The sequence below is a fragment of the Oncorhynchus masou genome, chromosome 7 (genome assembly GCF_036934945.1).
Source record: "Oncorhynchus masou masou isolate Uvic2021 chromosome 7, UVic_Omas_1.1, whole genome shotgun sequence".
NCBI classification, from domain to species: Eukaryota; Metazoa; Chordata; class Actinopteri; order Salmoniformes; family Salmonidae; genus Oncorhynchus; species Oncorhynchus masou.
The window spans coordinates 8,360,860-8,366,347 of record NC_088218.1 but is presented as its reverse complement, the minus strand read 5'-3'; the positions used below and the strand labels follow the sequence as shown (position 1 = coordinate 8,366,347).

Genomic DNA, 5,488 nt, shown 5'->3' with positions numbered 1-5,488 from the left:
CTCTCCATGGTCAGGCTGTCGTAGGGGGCCAGCTTGAGGAGGAGTGGGCGATCTCTGCCAATCTGGGGAAAACACATAACCACACTCACAAACACACAAAAAAATGAGACACAAAAACACACATGCAATCATATAGACATGCACAACCGCATGCACAGTCAGGGAATTACATACACACACACACATCGCACTCATCCACACACAAAAAGGCATGCAGATTGTACACACAAAATCGCATTACCTAACAATTCTAAACGTTTCTGCAAATCAGGTCCCTGTCGTCCATACCATAGCTGAGTGAATAGTGATGTCATACCCGGTTAAAGTGTGTCTCATTCGTGACAACTTTCACCCAGGTGGGTGCTGCACATTGGGCATTGAATGAGGAGAGTCTCCACCTGGTTGAAACACTATACATTAAATCCAACCCTTCACCTCATGTGGGACTTGATGTCCAGCAGCTCCAAGGCGGTGACACGGGGGTTCCCCAGCCAACGTTCTGCAGGATCTTGAGGCGCGGGCCGCAGTGCTTGTAGAACTCAGTGCAGATGTTCAGGAGGGACTCCGGGGTCAGCGGCCGAAACTCCCTGCGCTGGCGATACGCGTCCATCTCCTCGCGAGGCATCCCTGGCCCTCCTCCAACAGGTGAAGGTTGTCTGATGCCGGACACAAGGCGACTGACATTGACACCAGCAACACGAGTACACGACACAAACAAGCATCCATGAAACATGATCCTCTGTACCGACTGTGGTGTAAACACATGGGACATCTTCTATTGTCTTTGGGGGTATTTTCTTCTGTTGTGATGATGACCTGTATATAGGTTTCTTTAGGATATCACTACGGCAACAGCATCCAGGGACAACAAACAACACTATATTTATGTCTTACAGTTATGAAGAGAATTAGAAAAAGTAACAAAACAGTATGTTAATAACAGCCAAGTGGACAGTTTCTTTAAGAGAGTTAAATGAACGTGAAATAAATCAATGCTATGTCCAAAAGAACACCCTTTTTCCTATATAGTGCACTACAGCCCTATGGCTCTGGCCAAAGGTAGTGCATTAGTGCCATTTTGGACACAATCCGGCAAGTGTAAAGGCTACTCCACACCTGGTGTTGGGCCCTCCAGACATGGCGTGGTTGGCAGTCGTTGCACCTTGTGTCCCTGGTCACAGGACTAAACTGGGGGGCAGTCATAGGCCTGAGAGGGATAGGAGGGTGGGGATGGGAGGGAGGGAGAAGATAGCAGAGAAAAGGACAAATGTCACATTCAGTTAGGGCTTGGAACATACATTTAGAGAGACATGATGGGGGCATATCTGCTTAACAGATGACTGTGTGTGTGTGTGTGTGTGTGTGTGTGTGTGTGTGTGTGTGTGTGTGTGTGTGTGTGTGTGTGTGTGTGTGTGTGTGTGTGTGTGTGTGTGTGTGTGTGTGTGTGTGTGTGTCTGACAGTGTGAGGGTCTCTGAGCTGTAGAGCAGGGCCTGCAGGGAGGTGGCCAGGGCGCGATGGCGGCGATCTCGGGCCCCGCGCTGCCGGCTGACTCCATGGTCATGGTGTTGCTCTTCAGCTTCTGGAGAAAACATGGCACCAGCGCCTCCAGCACCATCAGCATCTGTAGGCTGATACGTGCACACACACACGCAACGCATAAACACAAACACGCACGGATAGAGGCGTTAGCATTTAGTAAGGCTTACTGTACAATGTTGATATACTGGTTTGGCGGTGAGTGATGTGAAACCACACTCTCCTGAAAGACTCTGGGGCGAAGGCCACCACCGTCACACACAGCTTGATGGACTCACTGATGGAGAAGGCCAGGTCCTCACTACCATAGCAGAAGTCTGAAACAGAGGGAACCACTGGAATTCATGCTGTAGCACTTTCAGGGACTTAAAATATACTATAGGGAAGAACATGACCATTATCAGTCAAGTTCTATTGTTTAATATAACTAGGAGAATCCTGACAATGAGAAACTCCAGGTCTTAGTAAGAGTCTATTAACTAGGAGAATCCTGACAATGAGAAACTCCAGGTCTTAGTAAGAGTCTATTAACTAGGAGAATCCTGACAATGAGAAACTCCAGGTCTTAGTAGAGTCTATTAACTAGAGAATCCTGACAATGAGAAACTCCAGGCCTTAGTAAGAGTCTATTAACTAGGAGAATCTGACAATGAGAAACTCCAGGCCTTAGTAAGAGTCTATTAACTAGGAGAATCCTGACAATGAGAAACTCCAGGCCTTAGTAAGAGTCTATTAACTAGAGAATCCTGACAATGAGAAACTCCAGCCTTAGTAAGAGTCTATTAACTAGGAGAATACACGAGAAAAACTCCAGGCCTTAGTAAGAGTCTATTAACTAGAGAATCTGACAATGAGAAACTCCAGGTCTTAGTAAGAGTCTATTAACTAGAGAATCTAAACAATGAGAAACTCCAGGCCTTAGTAAGAGTCTATTAACTAGGAGAATCCTGACAATGAGAAACTCCAGGCCTTAGTAAGAGTCTATTAACTAGGAGAATCCTGACAATGAGAAACTCCAGGCCTTAGTAAGAGTCTATTAACTAGGAGAATCCTGACAATGAGAAACTCCAGGCCTTAGTAAGAGTCTATTAACTAGGAGAATCCTGACAATGAGAAACTCAGGTCTTAGTAAGAGTCTATTAACTAGAGAATCCTGACAATGAGAAACTCCAGGTCTTAGTAAGAGTCTATTAACTAGAGAATCTGACAATGAGAAACTCCAGGTCTTAGTAAGAGTCTATTAACTAGGAGAATCCTGACAATGAGAAACTCAGGTCTTAGAGTCTATTAACTAGGAGAATCCTGACAATGAGAAACTCCAGGTCTTAGTAAGAGTCTATTAACTAGGAGAATCCTGACAATGAGAAACCCAAGGCCTTAGTAAGAGTCTATTAACTAGAGAATTAACTCCAGGCCTTAGTAAGAGTCTATTCTGACAATGAGAAACTCCAGGCCTTAGTAAGAGTCTAACTAGAGGAATCCTGACAATGAGAAACTCCAGGCCTTAGTAAGAGTCTATTAACTAGGAGAATCCTGACAATGAGAAACTCCAGGCCTTAGTAAGAGTCTATTAACTAGAGAATCCTGACAATGAGAAACTCCACTCTATTAACTAGAGAATCCTGACAATTAGTAAGAGTCTATTAACTAGGAGAATCTGACAATGAGAAACTCCAGGTCTTAGTAAGAGTCTATTAACTAGGAGAATCCTGACAATAGAGAAAACGAGAAACCCAGGTCTTAGTAAGAGTCTATTAACTAGAGAATCCTGACAATGAGAAACTCAGGTCTTAGTAAGAGTCTATTAACTAGGAGAATCCTGAGAAATGTCTTAGAAGAGTCTATTCTAGGCCTTGAAACCCAGGCCTTAGTAGAGTCTATTAACTAGGAGAATCCTGACAATGAGAAACTCCAGGCCTTAGTAAGAGTCTATTAACTAGGAGAATCCTGACAATGAGAAACTCAGGCCTTAGTAAGAGTCTATTAACTAGGAGCCTTAGAAACTCAAGAGTCTATTAACTAGGAGAATCCTGACAATGAGAAACTCCAAGGCCTTAGTAAGAGTCTATTAACTAGGAGAATCTGACAATGAGAAACTCAGGCCTTAGTAAGAGTCTATTAACTAGGAGAATCCTGACAATGAGAAACTCCAGGCCTTAGTAAGAGTCTATTAACTAGGAGAATCCTGACAATGAGAAACTCCAGGAATCCTGACAATAGTAAGAGTCTATTAACTAGAGAATCCTGACAATGAGAAACTCCAGGCCTTAGTAAGAGAAACTCAGGCCTATTATTAGCTAGGAGAATCCTGACAATGAGAAACTCAGGTCTTAGTAAGAGTCTATTAACTAGAGAATCCTGACAATGAGAAACTCCAGGTCTTAGTAAGAGTCTATTAACTAGAGAGAATCCTGACAATGAGAAACTCAGGTCTTAGTAAGAGTCTATTAACTAGGAGAATCCTGACAATGAGAAACTCCAGGCCTTAGTAAGAGTCTATTAACTAGGAGAATCCCTGACAATGAGAAACTCAGGCCTTAGTAAGAGTCTATTAACTAGAGAAGAATCCTGACAATGAGAAACTCCAGGTCTTAGTAAGAGTCTATTAACTAGAATCCTGAGAATCCAGGTCTTGACTATTAATAGGAGAATCCTGACAATGAGAAACTCAGGTCTTAGTAAGAGTCTATTAACTAGGAGAATCCTGACAATGAGAAACTCCAGGTCTTAGTAAGAGTCTATTAACTAGGAGAATCCTGACAATGAGAAACTCCAGGTCTTAGTAAGAGTCTATTAACTAGAATCCTGACAATGAGAAACTCCAGGTCTTAGTAAGAGTCTATTAACTAGGAGAATCCTGACAATGAGAAACTCCAGGTCTTAGTAAAAGTATATTAACTATTTATTTATTTTTCTCCTGATCAGCTCACGCTGTCATTAAAACAACTCCTCTCTTAAAACAATGTGAATCCATGCCAGCAAAACGATGTGAGCTAGTCAAAGGTAGAACAGTATAGGGAAAATGGTCCTCTGTAGCTCAGTTGGGACAGCATGGTGCTTGCAGCGCTAGGATGGTGGGTTCGAATCCTGGAACCATCTGTACGTACAATGTGTGCATGACCGTAAGTGGCTTTGGACAGAAGCGTGGGATAAATGGCATACAGGATATTGAACAGGGTGTCAGACAAAACCTCTAATGATATAATAGTCCTCAGTGATGGGACCAAGGGGGTTGAGGTGGTGGTGTTACCCAGGGATCGTAGGGGTTTTTCAGCCTTGACCAGCTCCAGGGCATCCAGGGTATCACGCGTCTCTCCCTCCAGAGAGACCAGCAGGTCAAACAGGCACTGAGCAGACACCCCCTTAGACAGGCCTGTACTGGTGCACGTCTGGGAGTGAGACAGTCACATGGTTAAACAACACACGCAGATGCAGATACGCTCATAAGGGGAGACCTAGTCAGTTGCACAACTGAAATGTGTCTTCCACATTTAACCCCTCTGAATCAGAGAGGTGCTTTATGCAAACACACTTACTGTGAACTCCAGCAGTGGGGCCACGCTGGCAAACAGCTGGAGGATGAAGGGTTTACGGTGCAGGATGTAGAACTGTCTGACGCAGAACTCTATTCCCTGCCTCAGCAGCGGGTTACTCTCATAGTCAGCATAGGACTACAACACATTACAGTGGGTTACTCTCATAGTCAGCATAGGACTACAACACATTACAGTGGGTTACTCTCATAGTCAGCATAGGACTACAACACATTACAGTGGGTTACTCTCATAGTCAGCATAGGACTACAACACATTACAGTGGGTTACTCTCATAGTCAGCATAGGACTACAACACATTACAGTGGGTTACTCTCATAGTCAGCATAGGACTACAACACATTACAGTGGGTTACTCTCATAGTCAGCATAGGACTACAACACATTACAGTGGGTT

The 5,488-nt window shown here is 43.9% G+C and overlaps 1 long non-coding RNA gene across 1 annotated transcript; it reads right to left on the bottom strand.

Annotated features, from left to right (window-relative positions):
• Nucleotides 1-1,793: 1,793 nt before the first annotated feature.
• On the bottom strand, nt 1,794-5,221 carry LOC135543161 (uncharacterized). The gene is made up of 3 exons (XR_010456183.1): nt 5,074-5,221; nt 4,788-4,926; nt 1,794-1,854 (listed from the first exon to the last, which is right to left on the bottom strand). It is a non-coding gene; the product is annotated as an uncharacterized LOC135543161 (long non-coding RNA).
• Nucleotides 5,222-5,488: the final 267 nt, after the last annotated feature.